The sequence below is a fragment of the Nerophis lumbriciformis genome, linkage group LG18 (assembly GCF_033978685.3).
Source record: "Nerophis lumbriciformis linkage group LG18, RoL_Nlum_v2.1, whole genome shotgun sequence".
In the NCBI taxonomy this organism is placed as follows: domain Eukaryota; kingdom Metazoa; phylum Chordata; class Actinopteri; order Syngnathiformes; family Syngnathidae; genus Nerophis; species Nerophis lumbriciformis.
Window position 1 is genome coordinate 14,763,883 of NC_084565.2, and position 26,466 is coordinate 14,790,348.

At 40.9% G+C, this 26,466-nt stretch overlaps 25 non-coding genes across 25 annotated transcripts; all 25 read right to left on the reverse strand.

The window, feature by feature from the left end:
- Positions 1-588: 588 nt before the first annotated feature.
- On the reverse strand, positions 589-752 carry LOC133618341 (U1 spliceosomal RNA). The gene has a single exon (XR_009817270.2). It is a non-coding gene; the product is annotated as a U1 spliceosomal RNA (small nuclear RNA).
- An 825-nt stretch (positions 753-1,577) lies between these two features.
- LOC133618256 (U2 spliceosomal RNA) lies at positions 1,578-1,768 on the reverse strand. Its single transcript, XR_009817190.2, has one exon. It is a non-coding gene; the product is annotated as a U2 spliceosomal RNA (small nuclear RNA).
- Positions 1,769-2,770: 1,002 nt separating this feature from the next.
- On the reverse strand, positions 2,771-2,934 carry LOC133618368 (U1 spliceosomal RNA). The gene has a single exon (XR_009817296.2). It is a non-coding gene; the product is annotated as a U1 spliceosomal RNA (small nuclear RNA).
- Positions 2,935-3,771: 837 nt separating this feature from the next.
- LOC133618324 (U2 spliceosomal RNA) lies at positions 3,772-3,962 on the reverse strand. The gene has a single exon (XR_009817254.2). It is a non-coding gene; the product is annotated as a U2 spliceosomal RNA (small nuclear RNA).
- Positions 3,963-4,865: 903 nt separating this feature from the next.
- LOC133618296 (U1 spliceosomal RNA) lies at positions 4,866-5,029 on the reverse strand. Its single transcript, XR_009817227.2, has one exon. It is a non-coding gene; the product is annotated as a U1 spliceosomal RNA (small nuclear RNA).
- Positions 5,030-5,866: 837 nt separating this feature from the next.
- Positions 5,867-6,057, reverse strand: LOC133618235 (U2 spliceosomal RNA). The gene has a single exon (XR_009817169.2). It is a non-coding gene; the product is annotated as a U2 spliceosomal RNA (small nuclear RNA).
- Positions 6,058-6,960: 903 nt separating this feature from the next.
- On the reverse strand, positions 6,961-7,124 carry LOC133618203 (U1 spliceosomal RNA). The gene has a single exon (XR_009817142.2). It is a non-coding gene; the product is annotated as a U1 spliceosomal RNA (small nuclear RNA).
- An 837-nt stretch (positions 7,125-7,961) lies between these two features.
- LOC133618236 (U2 spliceosomal RNA) lies at positions 7,962-8,152 on the reverse strand. Its single transcript, XR_009817170.2, has one exon. It is a non-coding gene; the product is annotated as a U2 spliceosomal RNA (small nuclear RNA).
- Positions 8,153-9,055: 903 nt separating this feature from the next.
- On the reverse strand, positions 9,056-9,219 carry LOC133618340 (U1 spliceosomal RNA). Its single transcript, XR_009817269.1, has one exon. It is a non-coding gene; the product is annotated as a U1 spliceosomal RNA (small nuclear RNA).
- An 837-nt stretch (positions 9,220-10,056) lies between these two features.
- On the reverse strand, positions 10,057-10,247 carry LOC133618237 (U2 spliceosomal RNA). The gene has a single exon (XR_009817171.2). It is a non-coding gene; the product is annotated as a U2 spliceosomal RNA (small nuclear RNA).
- Positions 10,248-11,150: 903 nt separating this feature from the next.
- On the reverse strand, positions 11,151-11,314 carry LOC133618204 (U1 spliceosomal RNA). Its single transcript, XR_009817143.2, has one exon. It is a non-coding gene; the product is annotated as a U1 spliceosomal RNA (small nuclear RNA).
- An 837-nt stretch (positions 11,315-12,151) lies between these two features.
- Positions 12,152-12,342, reverse strand: LOC133618282 (U2 spliceosomal RNA). The gene has a single exon (XR_009817214.2). It is a non-coding gene; the product is annotated as a U2 spliceosomal RNA (small nuclear RNA).
- A 903-nt stretch (positions 12,343-13,245) lies between these two features.
- Positions 13,246-13,409, reverse strand: LOC133618351 (U1 spliceosomal RNA). Its single transcript, XR_009817280.1, has one exon. It is a non-coding gene; the product is annotated as a U1 spliceosomal RNA (small nuclear RNA).
- Positions 13,410-14,246: 837 nt separating this feature from the next.
- LOC133618238 (U2 spliceosomal RNA) lies at positions 14,247-14,437 on the reverse strand. Its single transcript, XR_009817172.2, has one exon. It is a non-coding gene; the product is annotated as a U2 spliceosomal RNA (small nuclear RNA).
- Positions 14,438-15,340: 903 nt separating this feature from the next.
- On the reverse strand, positions 15,341-15,504 carry LOC133618363 (U1 spliceosomal RNA). Its single transcript, XR_009817291.1, has one exon. It is a non-coding gene; the product is annotated as a U1 spliceosomal RNA (small nuclear RNA).
- An 837-nt stretch (positions 15,505-16,341) lies between these two features.
- On the reverse strand, positions 16,342-16,532 carry LOC133618239 (U2 spliceosomal RNA). Its single transcript, XR_009817173.2, has one exon. It is a non-coding gene; the product is annotated as a U2 spliceosomal RNA (small nuclear RNA).
- Positions 16,533-17,435: 903 nt separating this feature from the next.
- LOC133618184 (U1 spliceosomal RNA) lies at positions 17,436-17,599 on the reverse strand. The gene has a single exon (XR_009817125.2). It is a non-coding gene; the product is annotated as a U1 spliceosomal RNA (small nuclear RNA).
- Positions 17,600-18,436: 837 nt separating this feature from the next.
- LOC133618240 (U2 spliceosomal RNA) lies at positions 18,437-18,627 on the reverse strand. The gene has a single exon (XR_009817174.2). It is a non-coding gene; the product is annotated as a U2 spliceosomal RNA (small nuclear RNA).
- Positions 18,628-19,530: 903 nt separating this feature from the next.
- LOC133618183 (U1 spliceosomal RNA) lies at positions 19,531-19,694 on the reverse strand. The gene has a single exon (XR_009817124.2). It is a non-coding gene; the product is annotated as a U1 spliceosomal RNA (small nuclear RNA).
- Positions 19,695-20,531: 837 nt separating this feature from the next.
- Positions 20,532-20,722, reverse strand: LOC133618241 (U2 spliceosomal RNA). Its single transcript, XR_009817175.2, has one exon. It is a non-coding gene; the product is annotated as a U2 spliceosomal RNA (small nuclear RNA).
- Positions 20,723-21,625: 903 nt separating this feature from the next.
- LOC133618366 (U1 spliceosomal RNA) lies at positions 21,626-21,789 on the reverse strand. The gene has a single exon (XR_009817294.2). It is a non-coding gene; the product is annotated as a U1 spliceosomal RNA (small nuclear RNA).
- Positions 21,790-22,626: 837 nt separating this feature from the next.
- On the reverse strand, positions 22,627-22,817 carry LOC133618323 (U2 spliceosomal RNA). Its single transcript, XR_009817253.2, has one exon. It is a non-coding gene; the product is annotated as a U2 spliceosomal RNA (small nuclear RNA).
- Positions 22,818-23,720: 903 nt separating this feature from the next.
- Positions 23,721-23,884, reverse strand: LOC133618192 (U1 spliceosomal RNA). Its single transcript, XR_009817132.2, has one exon. It is a non-coding gene; the product is annotated as a U1 spliceosomal RNA (small nuclear RNA).
- An 837-nt stretch (positions 23,885-24,721) lies between these two features.
- Positions 24,722-24,912, reverse strand: LOC133618304 (U2 spliceosomal RNA). The gene has a single exon (XR_009817234.2). It is a non-coding gene; the product is annotated as a U2 spliceosomal RNA (small nuclear RNA).
- Positions 24,913-25,815: 903 nt separating this feature from the next.
- LOC133618208 (U1 spliceosomal RNA) lies at positions 25,816-25,979 on the reverse strand. Its single transcript, XR_009817147.1, has one exon. It is a non-coding gene; the product is annotated as a U1 spliceosomal RNA (small nuclear RNA).
- Between the last annotated feature and the right edge of the window lie 487 nt (positions 25,980-26,466).

Consider the following 26,466-nt stretch of genomic DNA (forward strand, 5'->3'; position numbering starts at 1 on the left):
ATGTTGGTTGGTAGAATATTTTTTCAAAACGCAAAGTAACTGTACGATCAACATTTGACCAATATAATTGTCGAGCCCGCCTCATGACCAAACTACTTCCGGCTTCTTCCTTGTGCCATTGAGACAAACGCTTCCGCCACCAAGTGACGTGGAGTGGTAACTACATCACTTAAAACCGGACATGAAGGCAACACATTATACTTAAGCACTACTTGTAACTAACACGTAATAAAATGTATAACAATTACCCATGTAAAATGCTTAGAAATTATTTATAGTAATTTCTCAGTACCTGTACTGATAAAACGACACAGGTTGTGTTGTTAAAAGCATAGCCAGCATAGGTGCAAAAGTGTTACCAGTAGGTGGCAGTACAACACCAGCTTTCCGTACACTCGCTGCATGATCAGTCAAGTTGAATTGTTGTTTTGTTTGCAATTCGATGTCAGCGACAATCTTTGACATTGGAATATGTGATACTCACCATTAGATGGTGGCAACATTGACATGCTTTCATTACAATAACAGAACATGTAGTCATTCAGAGGACATGATACATTCAGTTTGTATTCTCATTAAACAGAAGATCAGGGGAGAGCGCGCACGCAGTCCCCCACTACCACAAATTATGCAGTCGAGATTCCCACATTTGGGGAATTCGTAAGGGTCAGCACAGCTGGGGTGCAATGACTGAGCCTCACCCTAGTTGAACCACCTTCTTGACCATGGTAACTCCCCTGCCAGGTAAGTATGAGTTGTACATGGCTCACACACACAAGTCCTTCACACACACACCATTTTAAGTGATGGGCTCATCGCGTGCACACTAGCAAACACACACACTCAACAAGCCTGCACACGTACAAGAGTCTACTACACAACATTGTTTGATCATTACAATATTATCACTACTTATATTACACATGAACACAACTATTTGTTCCCATCATGCAATCTACACTACTACGCCTAGCCTGTACTGGAAGGGTCTTGGTGTCCCTGCCTCCCTTTACAGCCACTTCCTGCTTCTTTGTTTGGGACAGTAACACATGTTATACTGTCACCATCTAGTGGTGGGTAGCACACACTACACCGTTTAAGATTTTCACTGACATCAAACTTGAACACCTTTATAATGAAACATAACAAATCACATTTAAATTAGCTTGAAAAAAACACTAATTCCAATACAAAATATTGGGCAATATCTGAAAAATGCTGTTCACAAACACCTTCCGTCTAATTCGACTTGGTTGGAAATGTTTTGCGAAGAAGAACGGGCAAACATGTCAGTCTTTCGATGTGCAAAACCGGTAGTAACAGACCCAGAGACAAACAAAGTTCGGTTTCATCCGTTTAAAGTTTGCATGTTTAAGACTAGATGTAGAAAGGGATGACTTTACCTGCAAGTACCCACATCATTCCGGGTGGTAATTATGTTGTGTACAATGAACATGTATGCAACGATAACCATATTATCTCAGCCTATACAATGTCCACACATTAATGCTGTAGATCTCAGTGGCTTGTTGTACTATTAACTGTATTTCAGATAATAACAGTGACATTTTGACAAGAGAGGGGGCATGGTTTCTGGAGGTACTGCCATACCAGGTCGATGTGTGGAGTGGACAGAGCAAGCCCCTATTCCATCTCCCTGGTCCAAAATTGAATTTAATATATAGTCCCCGGATAGGGGACGTATCAGATATTAAACTGATAAGAACAGATACTACACTTGATCTTAGCCAAAAGGCCGAAAAGCCATGCCACTTAGTTGTCAGAAGGGAGGATGTCATTCCGGACACAACAACCTAAAGTGACGGTTACCCACATTTATTAACCACAACGTGACATATCAACACACCAAACAACAACCGTGCACTTTTTGAATGACTGCATCATTTTGAAGGCTGCAAATACTTTTAATGGACGGAAGTGTTTGATCACTCCTGCTTGTCATGGTCACGTGGTACACGTCAGTCCAATAGTAAGCGGCGAAATACATTTTTCAAACACTCGCATCGCCCCAGTCTCATTCAACCAAACAAACAATGAATAGTCTTCAATATAAAATACATAAATGTTGGTGGTTGGTAGAATATTTTTGCAAAACGCAAAGTAACTGTACGATCAACATTTGACCAATATAATTGTCGAGCCCGCCTCATGACCAAACTACTTCCGGCTTCTTCCTTGTGCCATTGAGACAAACACTTCCGCCACCAAGTGACGTGGAGTGGTAACTACATCACTTAAAACCGGACATGAAGGCAACACATTAAACTTAAGCATTACTTGTAACTAACACGTAATAAAATGTATAACAATTACCCATGTAAAATGCTTAGAAATTATTTATATGCATAAATGTCTCTGCCAAAACGCAAAAAAAAAAAAAAACGTGTGTTGTTGTACTGTGCAGGTTTGAAATAAATAATTCAATCAATCAATCAAAAATAGTAATTTCTCAGTACCTGTACTGATAAAACGACACAGGTTGTGTTGTTAAAAGCATAGCCAGCATAGGTGCAAAAGTGCTACCAGTAGGTGGCAGTACAACACCAGCTTTCCGTACACTCGCTGCATGATCAGTCAAGTTGAATTGTTTTGTTTGCAATTCGATGTCAGCGACAATCTTTAACATTGGAATATGTGCTTCTCACCATTAGATGGTGGCAACATTGACATGCATTCAGTTCAATAATAGAACATGTAGTCATTCAGAGGACATGATACATTTAGTTTGTATTGTCATTAAACAGATGATCAGGGGAGAGCGCGCACGCATTCCCCCACTACCACAAATTATGCAGTCGAGATTCCCACATTTGGGGAATTCGTAAGGGTCAGCACAGCCGGGGTGCAATGGCTGAGCCTCACCCTAGGTGAACCACCTTCTTGATCATGGTATCTCCCCTGCCAGGTAAGTATGAGTTGTACATGGCTCACACACACAAGTCCTTCACACACACACCATTTTAAGTGATGGGCTCATCGCGTGCACACTAGCAAACACACACACTCAACAAGCCTGCACACGTACAAGAGTCTACTACACAACATTGTTTGATCATTACAATATTATCACTACTTATATTACACATGAACACAACTATTTGTTCCCATCATGCAATCTACACTACTACGCCTAGCCTGTACTGGAAGGGTCTTGGTGTCCCTGCCTCCCTTTACAGCCACTTCCTGCTTCTTTGTTTGGGACAGTAACACATGTTATACTGTCACCATCTAGTGGTGGGTAGCACACACTACACCGTTTAAGATTTTCACTGACATCAAACATGAACACCTTTATAATGAAACATAACAAATCACATTTAAATTAGCTTGAAAAAAACACTAATTCCAATACAAAATATTGGGCAATATCTGAAAAATGCTGTTCACAAACACCTTCCGTCTAATTCGACTTGGTTGGAAATGTTTTGCGAAGAAGAACGGGCAAACATGTCAGTCTTTCGATGTGCAAAACCGGTAGTAACAGACCCAGAGACAAACAAAGTTCGGTTTCATCCGTTTAAAGTTTGCATATTTAAGACTAGATGTAGAAAGGGACGACTATACCTGCAAGTACCCACATCATTCCGGGTGGTAATTATGTTGTGTACAATGAACATGTACGCAACGATAACCATATTATCTCAGCCTATACAATGTCCACACATTAATGCTGTAGATCTCAGTGGCTTGTTGTACTATTAACTGCATTTCAGATAATAACAGTGACATTTTAATTGATTTTGACAAGAGAGGGGGTGCACCGTTTCTGGAGGTACTGCCATACCAGGTCGATGCGTGGAGTGGACAGAGCAAGCCCCTATTCCATCTCCCTGGTCCAAAATTGAATTTAATATATAGTCCCCGGATAGGGGACGTATCAGATATCAAACTGATAAGAACAGATACTACACTTGATCTTAGCCAAAAGGCCGAGAAGCGATGCCACTTAGTTGTCAGAAGGGAGGATGTCATTCCGGACACAACAACCTAAAGTGACGGTTACCCACATTTATTAACCACAACGTGACATATCAACACACCAAACAACAACCGTGCACTTTTTGAATGACTGCATTATTTTGAAGGCTGCAAATACTTTTAATGGACGGAAGTGTTTGATCACTCCTGCTTGTCATGGTCACGTGGTACACGTCAGTCCAATAGTAAGCGGCGAAATACATTTTTCAAACACTCGCATCGCCCCAGTCTCATTCAACCAAACAAACAATGAATAGTCTTCAATATAAAATACATAAATGTTGGTGGTTGGTAGAATATTTTTGCAAAACGCAAAGTAACTGTACGATCAACATTTGACCAATATAATTGTCGAGCCCGCCTCATGACCAAACTACTTCCGGCTTCTTCCTTGTGCCATTGAGACAAACACTTCCGCCACCAAGTGACGTGGAGTGGTAACTACATCACCTAAAACCGGACATGAAGGCAACACATTAAACTTAAGCATTACTTGTAACTAACACGTAATAAAATGTATAACAATTACCCATGTAAAATGCTTAGAAATTATTTATAGTAATTTCTCAGTACCTGTACTGATAAAACGACACAGGTTGTGTTGTTAAAAGCATAGCCAGCATAGGTGCAAAAGTGTTACCAGTAGGTGGCAGTACAACACCAGCTTTCCGTACACTCGCTGCATGATCAGTCAAGTTGAATTGTTTTGTTTGCAATTCGATGTCAGCAAAAAATTTTAACATTGGAATATGTGCTACTCACCATTAGATGGTGGCAACATTGACATGCATTCATTACAATAACAAAACATGTAGTCATTCAGAGGACATGATACATTTGGTTTGTATTGTCATTAAACAGATGATCAGGGGAGAGCGCGTACGCAGTCCCCCACTACCACAAATTATGCAGTCGAGATTCCCACATTTGGGGAATTCGTAAGGGTCAGCACAGCTGGGGTGCAATGACTGAGCCTCACCCTAGTTGAACCACCTTCTTGATCATGGTAACTCCCCTGCCAGGTAAGTATGAGTTGTACATGGCTCACACACACAAGTCCTTCACACACACACCATTTTAAGTGATGGGCTCATCGCGTGCACACTAGCAAACACACACACTCAACAAGCCTGCACACGTACAAGAGTCTACTACACAACATTGTTTGATCATTACAATAGTATCACTACTTATATTACACATGAACACAACTATTTGTTCCCATCATGCAATCTACACTACTACGCCTAGCCTGTACTGGAAGGGTCTTGGTGTCCCTGCCTCCCTTTACAGCCACTTCCTGCTTCTTTGTTTGGGACAGTAACACATGTTATACTGTCACCATCTAGTGGTGGGTAGCACACACTACACCGTTTAAGATTTTCACTGACATCAAACTTGAACACCTTTATAATGAAACATAACAAATCACATTTAAATTAGCTTGAAAAAAACACTAATTCCAATACAAAATATTGGGCAATATCTGAAAAATGCTGTTCACAAACACCTTCCGTCTAATTCGACTTGGTTGGAAATGTTTTGCGAAGAAGAACGGGCAAACATGTCAGTCTTTCGATGTGCAAAACCGGTAGTAACAGACCCAGAGACAAACAAAGTTCGGTTTCATCCGTTTAAAGTTTGCATGTTTAAGACTAGATGTAGAAAGGGACGACTTTACCTGCAAGTACCCACATCATTCCGGGTGGTAATTATGTTGTGTACAATGAACATGTACGCAACGATAACCATATTATCTCAGCCTATACAATGTCCACACATTAATGCTGTAGATCTCAGTGGTTTGTTGTACTATTAACTGTATTTCAGATAATAACAGTGACATTTTAATTGATTTTGACAAGAGAGGGGGTGCACCGTTTCTGGAGGTACTGCCATACCAGGTCGATGCGTGGAGTGGACGGAGCAAGCCCCTGTTCCATCTCCCTGCTCCAAAAATCAATTTAATATATAGTCCCCGGATAGGGGACGTATCAGATATTAAACTGATAAGAACAGATACTACACTTGATCTTAGCCAAAAGACCGAGAAGCGATGCCACTTAGTTGTCAGAAGGGAGGATGTCATTCCGGACACAACAACCTAAAGTGACGGTTACCCACATTTATTAACCACAACGTGACATATCAACACACCAAACAACAACCGTGCACTTTTTGAATGACTGCATTATTTTGAAGGCTGCAAATACTTTTAATGGACGGAAGTGTTTGATCACTCCTGCTTGTCATGGTCACGTGGTACACGTCAGTCCAATAGTAAGCGGCGAAATACATTTTTTAAACACTCGCATCGCCCCAGTCTCATTCAACCAAACAAACAATGAATAGTCTTCAATATAAAATACATAAATGTTGGTTGGTAGAATATTTTTTCAAAACGCAAAGTAACTGTACGATCAACATTTGACCAATATAATTGTCGAGCCCGCCTCATGACCAAACTACTTCCGGCTTCTTCCTTGTGCCATTGAGACAAACACTTCCGCCACCAAGTGACGTGGAGTGGTAACTACATCACTTAAAACCGGACATGAAGGCAACACATTATACTTAAGCACTACTTGTAACTAACACGTAATAAAATTTATAACAATTACCCATGTAAAATGCTTAGAAATTATTTATAGTAATTTCTCAGTACCTGTACTGATAAAACGACACAGGTTGTGTTGTTAAAAGCATAGCCAGCATAGGTGCAAAAGTGTTACCAGTAGGTGGCAGTACAACACCAGCTTTCCGTACACTCGCTGCATGATCAGTCAAGTTGAATTGTTGTTTTGTTTGCAATTCGATGTCAGCGACAATCTTTAACATTGGAATATGTGATACTCACCATTAGATGGTGGCAACATTGACATGCTTTCATTACAATAACAGAACATGTAGTCATTCAGAGGACATGATACATTCAGTTTGTATTCTCATTAAACAGAAGATCAGGGGAGAGCGCGCACGCAGTCCCCCACTACCACAAATTATGCAGTCGAGATTCCCACATATGGGGAATTCGTAAGGGTCAGCACAGCCGGGGTGCAATGGCTGAGCCTCACCCTAGGTGAACCACCTTCTTGATCATGGTAACTCCCCTGCCAGGTAAGTATGAGTTGTTCATGGCTCACACACACAAGTCCTTCACACACACACCATGTTAAGTGATGGGCTCATCGCGTGCACACTAGCAAACACACACACTCAACAAGCCTGCACACGTACAAGAGTCTACTACACAACATTGTTTGATCATTACAATATTATCACTACTTATATTACACATGAACACAACTATTTGTTCCTATCATGCAATCTACACTACTACGCCTAGCCTGTACTGGAAGGGTCTTGGTGTCCCTGCCTCCCTTTACAGCCACTTCCTGCTTCTTTGTTTGGGACAGTAACACATGTTATACTGTCACCATCTAGTGGTGGGTAGCACACACTACACCGTTTAAGATTTTCACTGACATCAAACTTGAACACCTTTATAATGAAACATAACAAATCACATTTAAATTAGCTTGAAAAAAACACTAATTCCAATACAAAATATTGGGCAATATCTGAAAAATGCTGTTCACAAACACCTTCCGTCTAATTCGACTTGGTTGGAAATGTTTTGCGAAGAAGAACGGGCAAACATGTCAGTCTTTCGATGTGCAAAACCGGTAGTAACAGACCCAGAGACAAACAAAGTTCGGTTTCATCCGTTTAAAGTTTGCATGTTTAAGACTAGATGTAGAAAGGGACGACTTTACCTGCAAGTACCCACATCATTCCGGGTGGTAATTATGTTGTGTACAATGAACATGTACGCAACGATAACCATATTATCTCAGCCTATACAATGTCCACACATTAATGCTGTAGATCTCAGTGGTTTGTTGTACTATTAACTGTATTTCAGATAATAACAGTGACATTTTAATTGATTTTGACAAGAGAGGGGGTGCACCGTTTCTGGAGGTACTGCCATACCAGGTCGATGCGTGGAGTGGACGGAGCAAGCCCCTGTTCCATCTCCCTGCTCCAAAAATCAATTTAATATATAGCCCCCGGATAGGGGACGTATCAGATATTAAACTGATAAGAACAGATACTACACTTGATCTTAGCCAAAAGGCCGAGAAGCGATGCCACTTAGTTGTCAGAAGGGAGGATGTCATTCCGGACACAACAACCTAAAGTGACGGTTACCCACATTTATTAACCACAACGTGACATATCAACACACCAAACAACAACCGTGCACTTTTTGAATGACTGCATTATTTTGAAGGCTGCAAATACTTTTAATGGACGGAAGTGTTTGATCACTCCTGCTTGTCATGGTCACGTGGTACACGTCAGTCCAATAGTAAGCGGCGAAATACATTTTTTAAACACTCGCATCGCCCCAGTCTCATTCAACCAAACAAACAATGAATAGTCTTCAATATAAAATACATAAATGTTGGTTGGTAGAATATTTTTTCAAAACGCAAAGTAACTGTACGATCAACATTTGACCAATATAATTGTCGAGCCCGCCTCATGACCAAACTACTTCCGGCTTCTTCCTTGTGCCATTGAGACAAACACTTCCGCCACCAAGTGACGTGGAGTGGTAACTACATCACTTAAAACCGGACATGAAGGCAACACATTATACTTAAGCACTACTTGTAACTAACACGTAATAAAATTTATAACAATTACCCATGTAAAATGCTTAGAAATTATTTATAGTAATTTCTCAGTACCTGTACTGATAAAACGACACAGGTTGTGTTGTTAAAAGCATAGCCAGCATAGGTGCAAAAGTGTTACCAGTAGGTGGCAGTACAACACCAGCTTTCCGTACACTCGCTGCATGATCAGTCAAGTTGAATTGTTGTTTTGTTTGCAATTCGATGTCAGCGACAATCTTTAACATTGGAATATGTGATACTCACCATTAGATGGTGGCAACATTGACATGCTTTCATTACAATAACAGAACATGTAGTCATTCAGAGGACATGATACATTCAGTTTGTATTCTCATTAAACAGAAGATCAGGGGAGAGCGCGCACGCAGTCCCCCACTACCACAAATTATGCAGTCGAGATTCCCACATTTGGGGAATTCGTAAGGGTCAGCACAGCCGGGGTGCAATGGCTGAGCCTCACCCTAGGTGAACCACCTTCTTGATCATGGTAACTCCCCTGCCAGGTAAGTATGAGTTGTTCATGGCTCACACACACAAGTCCTTCACACACACACCATGTTAAGTGATGGGCTCATCGCGTGCACACTAGCAAACACACACACTCAACAAGCCTGCACACGTACAAGAGTCTACTACACAACATTGTTTGATCATTACAATATTATCACTACTTATATTACACATGAACACAACTATTTGTTCCCATCATGCAATCTACACTACTACGCCTAGCCTGTACTGGAAGGGTCTTGGTGTCCCTGCCTCCCTTTACAGCCACTTCCTGCTTCTTTGTTTGGGACAGTAACACATGTTATACTGTCACCATCTAGTGGTGGGTAGCACACACTACACCGTTTAAGATTTTCACTGACATCAAACTTGAACACCTTTATAATGAAACATAACAAATCACATTTAAATTAGCTTGAAAAAAACACTAATTCCAATACAAAATATTGGGCAATATCTGAAAAATGCTGTTCACAAACACCTTCCGTCTAATTCGACTTGGTTGGAAATGTTTTGCGAAGAAGAACGGGCAAACATGTCAGTCTTTCGATGTGCAAAACCGGTAGTAACAGACCCAGAGACAAACAAAGTTCGGTTTCATCCGTTTAAAGTTTGCATGTTTAAGACTAGATGTAGAAAGGGACGACTTTACCTGCAAGTACCCACATCATTCCGGGTGGTAATTATGTTGTGTACAATGAACATGTACGCAACGATAACCATATTATCTCAGCCTATACAATGTCCACACATTAATGCTGTAGATCTCAGTGGTTTGTTGTACTATTAACTGTATTTCAGATAATAACAGTGACATTTTAATTGATTTTGACAAGAGAGGGGGTGCACCGTTTCTGGAGGTACTGCCATACCAGGTCGATGCGTGGAGTGGACGGAGCAAGCCCCTGTTCCATCTCCCTGCTCCAAAAATCAATTTAATATATAGTCCCCGGATAGGGGACGTATCAGATATTAAACTGATAAGAACAGATACTACACTTGATCTTAGCCAAAAGACCGAGAAGCGATGCCACTTAGTTGTCAGAAGGGAGGATGTCATTCCGGACACAACAACCTAAAGTGACGGTTACCCACATTTATTAACCACAACGTGACATATCAACACACCAAACAACAACCGTGCACTTTTTGAATGACTGCATTATTTTGAAGGCTGCAAATACTTTTAATGGACGGAAGTGTTTGATCACTCCTGCTTGTCATGGTCACGTGGTACACGTCAGTCCAATAGTAAGCGGCGAAATACATTTTTTAAACACTCGCATCGCCCCAGTCTCATTCAACCAAACAAACAATGAATAGTCTTCAATATAAAATACATAAATGTTGGTTGGTAGAATATTTTTTCAAAACGCAAAGTAACTGTACGATCAACATTTGACCAATATAATTGTCGAGCCCGCCTCATGACCAAACTACTTCCGGCTTCTTCCTTGTGCCATTGAGACAAACACTTCCGCCACCAAGTGACGTGGAGTGGTAACTACATCACTTAAAACCGGACATGAAGGCAACACATTATACTTAAGCACTACTTGTAACTAACACGTAATAAAATTTATAACAATTACCCATGTAAAATGCTTAGAAATTATTTATAGTAATTTCTCAGTACCTGTACTGATAAAACGACACAGGTTGTGTTGTTAAAAGCATAGCCAGCATAGGTGCAAAAGTGTTACCAGTAGGTGGCAGTACAACACCAGCTTTCCGTACACTCGCTGCATGATCAGTCAAGTTGAATTGTTGTTTTGTTTGCAATTCGATGTCAGCGACAATCTTTAACATTGGAATATGTGATACTCACCATTAGATGGTGGCAACATTGACATGCTTTCATTACAATAACAGAACATGTAGTCATTCAGAGGACATGATACATTCAGTTTGTATTCTCATTAAACAGAAGATCAGGGGAGAGCGCGCACGCAGTCCCCCACTACCACAAATTATGCAGTCGAGATTCCCACATATGGGGAATTCGTAAGGGTCAGCACAGCCGGGGTGCAATGGCTGAGCCTCACCCTAGGTGAACCACCTTCTTGATCATGGTAACTCCCCTGCCAGGTAAGTATGAGTTGTTCATGGCTCACACACACAAGTCCTTCACACACACACCATGTTAAGTGATGGGCTCATCGCGTGCACACTAGCAAACACACACACTCAACAAGCCTGCACACGTACAAGAGTCTACTACACAACATTGTTTGATCATTACAATATTATCACTACTTATATTACACATGAACACAACTATTTGTTCCTATCATGCAATCTACACTACTACGCCTAGCCTGTACTGGAAGGGTCTTGGTGTCCCTGCCTCCCTTTACAGCCACTTCCTGCTTCTTTGTTTGGGACAGTAACACATGTTATACTGTCACCATCTAGTGGTGGGTAGCACACACTACACCGTTTAAGATTTTCACTGACATCAAACTTGAACACCTTTATAATGAAACATAACAAATCACATTTAAATTAGCTTGAAAAAAACACTAATTCCAATACAAAATATTGGGCAATATCTGAAAAATGCTGTTCACAAACACCTTCCGTCTAATTCGACTTGGTTGGAAATGTTTTGCGAAGAAGAACGGGCAAACATGTCAGTCTTTCGATGTGCAAAACCGGTAGTAACAGACCCAGAGACAAACAAAGTTCGGTTTCATCCGTTTAAAGTTTGCATGTTTAAGACTAGATGTAGAAAGGGACGACTTTACCTGCAAGTACCCACATCATTCCGGGTGGTAATTATGTTGTGTACAATGAACATGTACGCAACGATAACCATATTATCTCAGCCTATACAATGTCCACACATTAATGCTGTAGATCTCAGTGGTTTGTTGTACTATTAACTGTATTTCAGATAATAACAGTGACATTTTAATTGATTTTGACAAGAGAGGGGGTGCACCGTTTCTGGAGGTACTGCCATACCAGGTCGATGCGTGGAGTGGACGGAGCAAGCCCCTGTTCCATCTCCCTGCTCCAAAAATCAATTTAATATATAGCCCCCGGATAGGGGACGTATCAGATATTAAACTGATAAGAACAGATACTACACTTGATCTTAGCCAAAAGGCCGAGAAGCGATGCCACTTAGTTGTCAGAAGGGAGGATGTCATTCCGGACACAACAACCTAAAGTGACGGTTACCCACATTTATTAACCACAACGTGACATATCAACACACCAAACAACAACCGTGCACTTTTTGAATGACTGCATTATTTTGAAGGCTGCAAATACTTTTAATGGACGGAAGTGTTTGATCACTCCTGCTTGTCATGGTCACGTGGTACACGTCAGTCCAATAGTAAGCGGCGAAATACATTTTTTAAACACTCGCATCGCCCCAGTCTCATTCAACCAAACAAACAATGAATAGTCTTCAATATAAAATACATAAATGTTGGTTGGTAGAATATTTTTTCAAAACGCAAAGTAACTGTACGATCAACATTTGACCAATATAATTGTCGAGCCCGCCTCATGACCAAACTACTTCCGGCTTCTTCCTTGTGCCATTGAGACAAACACTTCCGCCACCAAGTGACGTGGAGTGGTAACTACATCACTTAAAACCGGACATGAAGGCAACACATTATACTTAAGCACTACTTGTAACTAACACGTAATAAAATTTATAACAATTACCCATGTAAAATGCTTAGAAATTATTTATAGTAATTTCTCAGTACCTGTACTGATAAAACGACACAGGTTGTGTTGTTAAAAGCATAGCCAGCATAGGTGCAAAAGTGTTACCAGTAGGTGGCAGTACAACACCAGCTTTCCGTACACTCGCTGCATGATCAGTCAAGTTGAATTGTTGTTTTGTTTGCAATTCGATGTCAGCGACAATCTTTAACATTGGAATATGTGATACTCACCATTAGATGGTGGCAACATTGACATGCTTTCATTACAATAACAGAACATGTAGTCATTCAGAGGACATGATACATTCAGTTTGTATTCTCATTAAACAGAAGATCAGGGGAGAGCGCGCACGCAGTCCCCCACTACCACAAATTATGCAGTCGAGATTCCCACATTTGGGGAATTCGTAAGGGTCAGCACAGCCGGGGTGCAATGGCTGAGCCTCACCCTAGGTGAACCACCTTCTTGATCATGGTAACTCCCCTGCCAGGTAAGTATGAGTTGTTCATGGCTCACACACACAAGTCCTTCACACACACACCATGTTAAGTGATGGGCTCATCGCGTGCACACTAGCAAACACACACACTCAACAAGCCTGCACACGTACAAGAGTCTACTACACAACATTGTTTGATCATTACAATATTATCACTACTTATATTACACATGAACACAACTATTTGTTCCCATCATGCAATCTACACTACTACGCCTAGCCTGTACTGGAAGGGTCTTGGTGTCCCTGCCTCCCTTTACAGCCACTTCCTGCTTCTTTGTTTGGGACAGTAACACATGTTATACTGTCACCATCTAGTGGTGGGTAGCACACACTACACCGTTTAAGATTTTCACTGACATCAAACTTGAACACCTTTATAATGAAACATAACAAATCACATTTAAATTAGCTTGAAAAAAACACTAATTCCAATACAAAATATTGGGCAATATCTGAAAAATGCTGTTCACAAACACCTTCCGTCTAATTCGACTTGGTTGGAAATGTTTTGCGAAGAAGAACGGGCAAACATGTCAGTCTTTCGATGTGCAAAACCGGTAGTAACAGACCCAGAGACAAACAAAGTTCGGTTTCATCCGTTTAAAGTTTGCATGTTTAAGACTAGATGTAGAAAGGGACGACTTTACCTGCAAGTACCCACATCATTCCGGGTGGTAATTATGTTGTGTACAATGAACATGTACGCAACGATAACCATATTATCTCAGCCTATACAATGTCCACACATTAATGCTGTAGATCTCAGTGGTTTGTTGTACTATTAACTGTATTTCAGATAATAACAGTGACATTTTAATTGATTTTGACAAGAGAGGGGGTGCACCGTTTCTGGAGGTACTGCCATACCAGGTCGATGCGTGGAGTGGACGGAGCAAGCCACTGTTCCATCTCCCTGCTCCAAAAATCAATTTAATATATAGTCCCCGGATAGGGGACGTATCAGATATTAAACTGATAAGAACAGATACTACACTTGATCTTAGCCAAAAGACCGAGAAGCGATGCCACTTAGTTGTCAGAAGGGAGGATGTCATTCCGGACACAACAACCTAAAGTGACGGTTACCCACATTTATTAACCACAACGTGACATATCAACACACCAAACAACAACCGTGCACTTTTTGAATGACTGCATTATTTTGAAGGCTGCAAATACTTTTAATGGACGGAAGTGTTTGATCACTCCTGCTTGTCATGGTCACGTGGTACACGTCAGTCCAATAGTAAGCGGCGAAATACATTTTTTAAACACTCGCATCGCCCCAGTCTCATTCAACCAAACAAACAATGAATAGTCTTCAATATAAAATACATAAATGTTGGTTGGTAGAATATTTTTTCAAAACGCAAAGTAACTGTACGATCAACATTTGACCAATATAATTGTCGAGCCCGCCTCATGACCAAACTACTTCCGGCTTCTTCCTTGTGCCATTGAGACAAACACTTCCGCCACCAAGTGACGTGGAGTGGTAACTACATCACTTAAAACCGGACATGAAGGCAACACATTATACTTAAGCACTACTTGTAACTAACACGTAATAAAATTTATAACAATTACCCATGTAAAATGCTTAGAAATTATTTATAGTAATTTCTCAGTACCTGTACTGATAAAACGACACAGGTTGTGTTGTTAAAAGCATAGCCAGCATAGGTGCAAAAGTGTTACCAGTAGGTGGCAGTACAACACCAGCTTTCCGTACACTCGCTGCATGATCAGTCAAGTTGAATTGTTGTTTTGTTTGCAATTCGATGTCAGCGACAATCTTTAACATTGGAATATGTGATACTCACCATTAGATGGTGGCAACATTGACATGCTTTCATTACAATAACAGAACATGTAGTCATTCAGAGGACATGATACATTCAGTTTGTATTCTCATTAAACAGAAGATCAGGGGAGAGCGCGCACGCAGTCCCCCACTACCACAAATTATGCAGTCGAGATTCCCACATTTGGGGAATTCGTAAGGGTCAGCACAGCCGGGGTGCAATGGCTGAGCCTCACCCTAGGTGAACCACCTTCTTGATCATGGTAACTCCCCTGCCAGGTAAGTATGAGTTGTTCATGGCTCACACACACAAGTCCTTCACACACACACCATGTTAAGTGATGGGCTCATCGCGTGCACACTAGCAAACACACACACTCAACAAGCCTGCACACGTACAAGAGTCTACTACACAACATTGTTTGATCATTACAATATTATCACTACTTATATTACACATGAACACAACTATTTGTTCCTATCATGCAATCTACACTACTACGCCTAGCCTGTACTGGAAGGGTCTTGGTGTCCCTGCCTCCCTTTACAGCCACTTCCTGCTTCTTTGTTTGGGACAGTAACACATGTTATACTGTCACCATCTAGTGGTGGGTAGCACACACTACACCGTTTAAGATTTTCACTGACATCAAACTTGAACACCTTTATAATGAAACATAACAAATCACATTTAAATTAGCTTGAAAAAAACACTAATTCCAATACAAAATATTGGGCAATATCTGAAAAATGCTGTTCACAAACACCTTCCGTCTAATTCGACTTGGTTGGAAATGTTTTGCGAAGAAGAACGGGCAAACATGTCAGTCTTTCGATGTGCAAAACCGGTAGTAACAGACCCAGAGACAAACAAAGTTCGGTTTCATCCGTTTAAAGTTTGCATGTTTAAGACTAGATGTAGAAAGGGACGACTTTACCTGCAAGTACCCACATCATTCCGGGTGGTAATTATGTTGTGTACAATGAACATGTACGCAACGATAACCATATTATCTCAGCCTATACAATGTCCACACATTAATGCTGTAGATCTCAGTGGTTTGTTGTACTATTAACTGTATTTCAGATAATAACAGTGACATTTTAATTGATTTTGACAAGAGAGGGGGTGCACCGTTTCTGGAGGTACTGCCATACCAGGTCGATGCGTGGAGTGGACGGAGCAAGCCCCTGTTCCATCTCCCTGCTCCAAAAATCAATTTAATATATAGCCCCCGGATAGGGGACGTATCAGATATTAAACTGATAAGAACAGATACTACACTTGATCTTAGCCAAAAGGCCGAGAAGCGATGCCACTTAGTTGTCAGAAGGGAGGATGTCATTCCGGACACAACAACCTAAAGTGACGGTTACCCACATTTATTAACCACAACGTGACATATCAACACACCAAACAACAACCGTGCACTTTTTGAATGACTGCATTATTTTGAAGGCTGCAAATACTTTTAATGGACGGAAGTGTTTGATCACTCCTGCTTGTCATGGTCACGTGGTACACGTCAGTCCAATAGTAAGCGGCGAAATACATTTTTTAAACACTCGCATCGCCCCAGTCTCATTCAACCAAACAAACAATGAATAGTCTTCAATATAAAATACATAAATGTTGGTTGGTAGAATATTTTTTCAAAACGCAAAGTAACTGTACGATCAACATTTGACCAATATAATTGTCGAGCCCGCCTCATGACCAAACTACTTCCGGCTTCTTCCTTGTGCCATTGAGACAAACACTTCCGCCACCAAGTGACGTGGAGTGGTAACTACATCACTTAAAACCGGACATGAAGGCAACACATTATACTTAAGCACTACTTGTAACTAACACGTAATAAAATTTATAACAATTACCCATGTAAAATGCTTAGAAATTATTTATAGTAATTTCTCAGTACCTGTACTGATAAAACGACACAGGTTGTGTTGTTAAAAGCATAGCCAGCATAGGTGCAAAAGTGTTACCAGTAGGTGGCAGTACAACACCAGCTTTCCGTACACTCGCTGCATGATCAGTCAAGTTGAATTGTTGTTTTGTTTGCAATTCGATGTCAGCGACAATCTTTAACATTGGAATATGTGATACTCACCATTAGATGGTGGCAACATTGACATGCTTTCATTACAATAACAGAACATGTAGTCATTCAGAGGACATGATACATTCAGTTTGTATTCTCATTAAACAGAAGATCAGGGGAGAGCGCGCACGCAGTCCCCCACTACCACAAATTATGCAGTCGAGATTCCCACATATGGGGAATTCGTAAGGGTCAGCACAGCCGGGGTGCAATGGCTGAGCCTCACCCTAGGTGAACCACCTTCTTGATCATGGTAACTCCCCTGCCAGGTAAGTATGAGTTGTTCATGGCTCACACACACAAGTCCTTCACACACACACCATGTTAAGTGATGGGCTCATCGCGTGCACACTAGCAAACACACACACTCAACAAGCCTGCACACGTACAAGAGTCTACTACACAACATTGTTTGATCATTACAATATTATCACTACTTATATTACACATGAACACAACTATTTGTTCCTATCATGCAATCTACACTACTACGCCTAGCCTGTACTGGAAGGGTCTTGGTGTCCCTGCCTCCCTTTACAGCCACTTCCTGCTTCTTTGTTTGGGACAGTAACACATGTTATACTGTCACCATCTAGTGGTGGGTAGCACACACTACACCGTTTAAGATTTTCACTGACATCAAACTTGAACACCTTTATAATGAAACATAACAAATCACATTTAAATTAGCTTGAAAAAAACACTAATTCCAATACAAAATATTGGGCAATATCTGAAAAATGCTGTTCACAAACACCTTCCGTCTAATTCGACTTGGTTGGAAATGTTTTGCGAAGAAGAACGGGCAAACATGTCAGTCTTTCGATGTGCAAAACCGGTAGTAACAGACCCAGAGACAAACAAAGTTCGGTTTCATCCGTTTAAAGTTTGCATGTTTAAGACTAGATGTAGAAAGGGACGACTTTACCTGCAAGTACCCACATCATTCCGGGTGGTAATTATGTTGTGTACAATGAACATGTACGCAACGATAACCATATTATCTCAGCCTATACAATGTCCACACATTAATGCTGTAGATCTCAGTGGTTTGTTGTACTATTAACTGTATTTCAGATAATAACAGTGACATTTTAATTGATTTTGACAAGAGAGGGGGTGCACCGTTTCTGGAGGTACTGCCATACCAGGTCGATGCGTGGAGTGGACGGAGCAAGCCCCTATTCCATCTCCCAGCTCCAAAAATCAATTTAATATATAGTCCCCGGATAGGGGACGTATCAGATATTAAACTGATAAGAACAGATACTACACTTGATCTTAGCCAAAAGGCCGAGAAGCGATGCCACTTAGTTGTCAGAAGGGAGGATGTCATTCCGGACACAACAACCTAAAGTGACGGTTACCCACATTTATTAACCACAACGTGACATATCAACACACCAAACAACAACCGTGCACTTTTTGAATGACTGCATTATTTTGAAGGCTGCAAATACTTTTAATGGACGGAAGTGTTTGATCACTCCTGCTTGTCATGGTCACGTGGTACACGTCAGTCCAATAGTAAGCGGCGAAATACATTTTTTAAACACTCGCATCGCCCCAGTCTCATTCAACCAAACAAACAATGAATAGTCTTCAATATAAAATACATAAATGTTGGTTGGTAGAATATTTTTTCAAAACGCAAAGTAACTGTACGATCAACATTTGACCAATATAATTGTCGAGCCCGCCTCATGACCAAACTACTTCCGGCTTCTTCCTTGTGCCATTGAGACAAACACTTCCGCCACCAAGTGACGTGGAGTGGTAACTACATCACTTAAAACCGGACATGAAGGCAACACATTATACTTAAGCACTACTTGTAACTAACACGTAATAAAATTTATAACAATTACCCATGTAAAATGCTTAGAAATTATTTATAGTAATTTCTCAGTACCTGTACTGATAAAACGACACAGGTTGTGTTGTTAAAAGCATAGCCAGCATAGGTGCAAAAGTGTTACCAGTAGGTGGCAGTACAACACCAGCTTTCCGTACACTCGCTGCATGATCAGTCAAGTTGAATTGTTGTTTTGTTTGCAATTCGATGTCAGCGACAATCTTTAACATTGGAATATGTGATACTCACCATTAGATGGTGGCAACATTGACATGCTTTCATTACAATAACAGAACATGTAGTCATTCAGAGGACATGATACATTCAGTTTGTATTCTCATTAAACAGAAGATCAGGGGAGAGCGCGCACGCAGTCCCCCACTACCACATATTATGCAGTCGAGATTCCCACATTTGGGGAATTCGTAAGGGTCAGCACAGCCGGGGTGCAATGGCTGAGCCTCACCCTAGGTGAACCACCTTCTTGATCATGGTAACTCCCCTGCCAGGTAAGTATGAGTTGTTCATGGCTCACACACACAAGTCCTTCACACACACACCATGTTAAGTGATGGGCTCATCGCGTGCACACTAGCAAACACACACACTCAACAAGCCTGCACACGTACAAGAGTCTACTACACAACATTGTTTGATCATTACAATATTATCACTACTTATATTACACATGAACACAACTATTTGTTCCCATCATGCAATCTACACTACTACGCCTAGCCTGTACTGGAAGGGTCTTGGTGTCCCTGCCTCCCTTTACAGCCACTTCCTGCTTCTTTGTTTGGGACAGTAACACATGTTATACTGTCACCATCTAGTGGTGGGTAGCACACACTACACCGTTTAAGATTTTCACTGACATCAAACTTGAACACCTTTATAATGAAACATAACAAATCACATTTAAATTAGCTTGAAAAAAACACTAATTCCAATACAAAATATTGGGCAATATCTGAAAAATGCTGTTCACAAACACCTTCCGTCTAATTCGACTTGGTTGGAAATGTTTTGCGAAGAAGAACGGGCAAACATGTCAGTCTTTCGATGTGCAAAACCGGTAGTAACAGACCCAGAGACAAACAAAGTTCGGTTTCATCCGTTTAAAGTTTGCATGTTTAAGACTAGATGTAGAAAGGGACGACTTTACCTGCAAGTACCCACATCATTCCGGGTGGTAATTATGTTGTGTACAATGAACATGTACGCAACGATAACCATATTATCTCAGCCTATACAATGTCCACACATTAATGCTGTAGATCTCAGTGGTTTGTTGTACTATTAACTGTATTTCAGATAATAACAGTGACATTTTAATTGATTTTGACAAGAGAGGGGGTGCACCGTTTCTGGAGGTACTGCCATACCAGGTCGATGCGTGGAGTGGACGGAGCAAGCCCCTGTTCCATCTCCCTGCTCCAAAAATCAATTTAATATATAGTCCCCGGATAGGGGACGTATCAGATATTAAACTGATAAGAACAGATACTACACTTGATCTTAGCCAAAAGACCGAGAAGCGATGCCACTTAGTTGTCAGAAGGGAGGATGTCATTCCGGACACAACAACCTAAAGTGACGGTTACCCACATTTATTAACCACAACGTGACATATCAACACACCAAACAACAACCGTGCACTTTTTGAATGACTGCATTATTTTGAAGGCTGCAAATACTTTTAATGGACGGAAGTGTTTGATCACTCCTGCTTGTCATGGTCACGTGGTACACGTCAGTCCAATAGTAAGCGGCGAAATACATTTTTTAAACACTCGCATCGCCCCAGTCTCATTCAACCAAACAAACAATGAATAGTCTTCAATATAAAATACATAAATGTTGGTTGGTAGAATATTTTTTCAAAACGCAAAGTAACTGTACGATCAACATTTGACCAATATAATTGTCGAGCCCGCCTCATGACCAAACTACTTCCGGCTTCTTCCTTGTGCCATTGAGACAAACACTTCCGCCACCAAGTGACGTGGAGTGGTAACTACATCACTTAAAACCGGACATGAAGGCAACACATTATACTTAAGCACTACTTGTAACTAACACGTAATAAAATTTATAACAATTACCCATGTAAAATGCTTAGAAATTATTTATAGTAATTTCTCAGTACCTGTACTGATAAAACGACACAGGTTGTGTTGTTAAAAGCATAGCCAGCATAGGTGCAAAAGTGTTACCAGTAGGTGGCAGTACAACACCAGCTTTCCGTACACTCGCTGCATGATCAGTCAAGTTGAATTGTTGTTTTGTTTGCAATTCGATGTCAGCGACAATCTTTAACATTGGAATATGTGATACTCACCATTAGATGGTGGCAACATTGACATGCTTTCATTACAATAACAGAACATGTAGTCATTCAGAGGACATGATACATTCAGTTTGTATTCTCATTAAACAGAAGATCAGGGGAGAGCGCGCACGCAGTCCCCCACTACCACAAATTATGCAGTCGAGATTCCCACATATGGGGAATTCGTAAGGGTCAGCACAGCCGGGGTGCAATGGCTGAGCCTCACCCTAGGTGAACCACCTTCTTGATCATGGTAACTCCCCTGCCAGGTAAGTATGAGTTGTTCATGGCTCACACACACAAGTCCTTCACACACACACCATGTTAAGTGATGGGCTCATCGCGTGCACACTAGCAAACACACACACTCAACAAGCCTGCACACGTACAAGAGTCTACTACACAACATTGTTTGATCATTACAATATTATCACTACTTATATTACACATGAACACAACTATTTGTTTCTATCATGCAATCTACACTACTACGCCTAGCCTGTACTGGAAGGGTCTTGGTGTCCCTGCCTCCCTTTACAGCCACTTCCTGCTTCTTTGTTTGGGACAGTAACACATGTTATACTGTCACCATCTAGTGGTGGGTAGCACACACTACACCGTTTAAGATTTTCACTGACATCAAACTTGAACACCTTTATAATGAAACATAACAAATCACATTTAAATTAGCTTGAAAAAAACACTAATTCCAATACAAAATATTGGGCAATATCTGAAAAATGCTGTTCACAAACACCTTCCGTCTAATTCGACTTGGTTGGAAATGTTTTGCGAAGAAGAACGGGCAAACATGTCAGTCTTTCGATGTGCAAAACCGGTAGTAACAGACCCAGAGACAAACAAAGTTCGGTTTCATCCGTTTAAAGTTTGCATGTTTAAGACTAGATGTAGAAAGGGACGACTTTACCTGCAAGTACCCACATCATTCCGGGTGGTAATTATGTTGTGTACAATGAACATGTACGCAACGATAACCATATTATCTCAGCCTATACAATGTCCACACATTAATGCTGTAGATCTCAGTGGTTTGTTGTACTATTAACTGTATTTCAGATAATAACAGTGACATTTTAATTGATTTTGACAAGAGAGGGGGTGCACCGTTTCTGGAGGTACTGCCATACCAGGTCGATGCGTGGAGTGGACGGAGCAAGCCCCTGTTCCATCTCCCTGCTCCAAAAATCAATTTAATATATAGCCCCCGGATAGGGGACGTATCAGATATTAAACTGATAAGAACAGATACTACACTTGATCTTAGCCAAAAGGCCGAGAAGCGATGCCACTTAGTTGTCAGAAGGGAGGATGTCATTCCGGACACAACAACCTAAAGTGACGGTTACCCACATTTATTAACCACAACGTGACATATCAACACACCAAACAACAACCGTGCACTTTTTGAATGACTGCATTATTTTGAAGGCTGCAAATACTTTTAATGGACGGAAGTGTTTGATCACTCCTGCTTGTCATGGTCACGTGGTACACGTCAGTCCAATAGTAAGCGGCGAAATACATTTTTTAAACACTCGCATCGCCCCAGTCTCATTCAACCAAACAAACAATGAATAGTCTTCAATATAAAATACATAAATGTTGGTTGGTAGAATATTTTTTCAAAACGCAAAGTAACTGTACGATCAACATTTGACCAATATAATTGTCGAGCCCGCCTCATGACCAAACTACTTCCGGCTTCTTCCTTGTGCCATTGAGACAAACACTTCCGCCACCAAGTGACGTGGAGTGGTAACTACATCACTTAAAACCGGACATGAAGGCAACACATTATACTTAAGCACTACTTGTAACTAACACGTAATAAAATTTATAACAATTACCCATGTAAAATGCTTAGAAATTATTTATAGTAATTTCTCAGTACCTGTACTGATAAAACGACACAGGTTGTGTTGTTAAAAGCATAGCCAGCATAGGTGCAAAAGTGTTACCAGTAGGTGGCAGTACAACACCAGCTTTCCGTACACTCGCTGCATGATCAGTCAAGTTGAATTGTTGTTTTGTTTGCAATTCGATGTCAGCGACAATCTTTAACATTGGAATATGTGATACTCACCATTAGATGGTGGCAACATTGACATGCTTTCATTACAATAACAGAACATGTAGTCATTCAGAGGACATGATACATTCAGTTTGTATTCTCATTAAACAGAAGATCAGGGGAGAGCGCGCACGCAGTCCCCCACTACCACAAATTATGCAGTCGAGATTCCCACATTTGGGGAATTCGTAAGGGTCAGCACAGCCGGGGTGCAATGGCTGAGCCTCACCCTAGGTGAACCACCTTCTTGATCATGGTAACTCCCCTGCCAGGTAAGTATGAGTTGTTCATGGCTCACACACACAAGTCCTTCACACACACACCATGTTAAGTGATGGGCTCATCGCGTGCACACTAGCAAACACACACACTCAACAAGCCTGCACACGTACAAGAGTCTACTACACAACATTGTTTGATCATTACAATATTATCACTACTTATATTACACATGAACACAACTATTTGTTCCCATCATGCAATCTACACTACTACGCCTAGCCTGTACTGGAAGGGTCTTGGTGTCCCTGCCTCCCTCTACAGCCACTTCCTGCTTCTTTGTTTGGGACAGTAACACATGTTATACTGTCACCATCTAGTGGTGGGTAGCACACACTACACCGTTTAAGATTTTCACTGACATCAAACTTGAACACCTTTATAATGAAACATAACAAATCACATTTAAATTAGCTTGAAAAAAACACTAATTCCAATACAAAATATTGGGCAATATCTGAAAAATGCTGTTCACAAACACCTTCCGTCTAATTCGACTTGGTTGGAAATGTTTTGCGAAGAAGAACGGGCAAACATGTCAGTCTTTCGATGTGCAAAACCGGTAGTAACAGACCCAGAGACAAACAAAGTTCGGTTTCATCCGTTTAAAGTTTGCATGTTTAAGACTAGATGTAGAAAGGGACGACTTTACCTGCAAGTACCCACATCATTCCGGGTGGTAATTATGTTGTGTACAATGAACATGTACGCAACGATAACCATATTATCTCAGCCTATACAATGTCCACACATTAATGCTGTAGATCTCAGTGGTTTGTTGTACTATTAACTGTATTTCAGATAATAACAGTGACATTTTAATTGATTTTGACAAGAGAGGGGGTGCACCGTTTCTGGAGGTACTGCCATACCAGGTCGATGCGTGGAGTGGACGGAGCAAGCCCCTGTTCCATCTCCCTGCTCCAAAAATCAATTTAATATATAGTCCCCGGATAGGGGACGTATCAGATATTAAACTGATAAGAACAGATACTACACTTGATCTTAGCCAAAAGACCGAGAAGCGATGCCACTTAGTTGTCAGAAGGGAGGATGTCATTCCGGACACAACAACCTAAAGTGACGGTTACCCACATTTATTAACCACAACGTGACATATCAACACACCAAACAACAACCGTGCACTTTTTGAATGACTGCATTATTTTGAAGGCTGCAAATACTTTTAATGGACGGAAGTGTTTGATCACTCCTGCTTGTCATGGTCACGTGGTACACGTCAGTCCAATAGTAAGCGGCGAAATACATTTTTTAAACACTCGCATCGCCCCAGTCTCATTCAACCAAACAAACAATGAATAGTCTTCAATATAAAATACATAAATGTTGGTTGGTAGAATATTTTTTCAAAACGCAAAGTAACTGTACGATCAACATTTGACCAATATAATTGTCGAGCCCGCCTCATGACCAAACTACTTCCGGCTTCTTCCTTGTGCCATTGAGACAAACACTTCCGCCACCAAGTGACGTGGAGTGGTAACTACATCACTTAAAACCGGACATGAAGGCAACACATTATACTTAAGCACTACTTGTAACTAACACGTAATAAAATTTATAACAATTACCCATGTAAAATGCTTAGAAATTATTTATAGTAATTTCTCAGTACCTGTACTGATAAAACGACACAGGTTGTGTTGTTAAAAGCATAGCCAGCATAGGTGCAAAAGTGTTACCAGTAGGTGGCAGTACAACACCAGCTTTCCGTACACTCGCTGCATGATCAGTCAAGTTGAATTGTTGTTTTGTTTGCAATTCGATGTCAGCGACAATCTTTAACATTGGAATATGTGATACTCACCATTAGATGGTGGCAACATTGACATGCTTTCATTACAATAACAGAACATGTAGTCATTCAGAGGACATGATACATTCAGTTTGTATTCTCATTAAACAGAAGATCAGGGGAGAGCGCGCACGCAGTCCCCCACTACCACAAATTATGCAGTCGAGATTCCCACATTTGGGGAATTCGTAAGGGTCAGCACAGCCGGGGTGCAATGGCTGAGCCTCACCCTAGGTGAACCACCTTCTTGATCATGGTAACTCCCCTGCCAGGTAAGTATGAGTTGTTCATGGCTCACACACACAAGTCCTTCACACACACACCATGTTAAGTGATGGGCTCATCGCGTGCACACTAGCAAACACACACACTCAACAAGCCTGCACACGTACAAGAGTCTACTACACAACATTGTTTGATCATTACAATATTATCACTACTTATATTACACATGAACACAACTATTTGTTCCTATCATGCAATCTACACTACTACGCCTAGCCTGTACTGGAAGGGTCTTGGTGTCCCTGCCTCCCTTTACAGCCACTTCCTGCTTCTTTGTTTGGGACAGTAACACATGTTATACTGTCACCATCTAGTGGTGGGTAGCACACACTACACCGTTTAAGATTTTCACTGACATCAAACTTGAACACCTTTATAATGAAACATAACAAATCACATTTAAATTAGCTTGAAAAAAACACTAATTCCAATACAAAATATTGGGCAATATCTGAAAAATGCTGTTCACAAACACCTTCCGT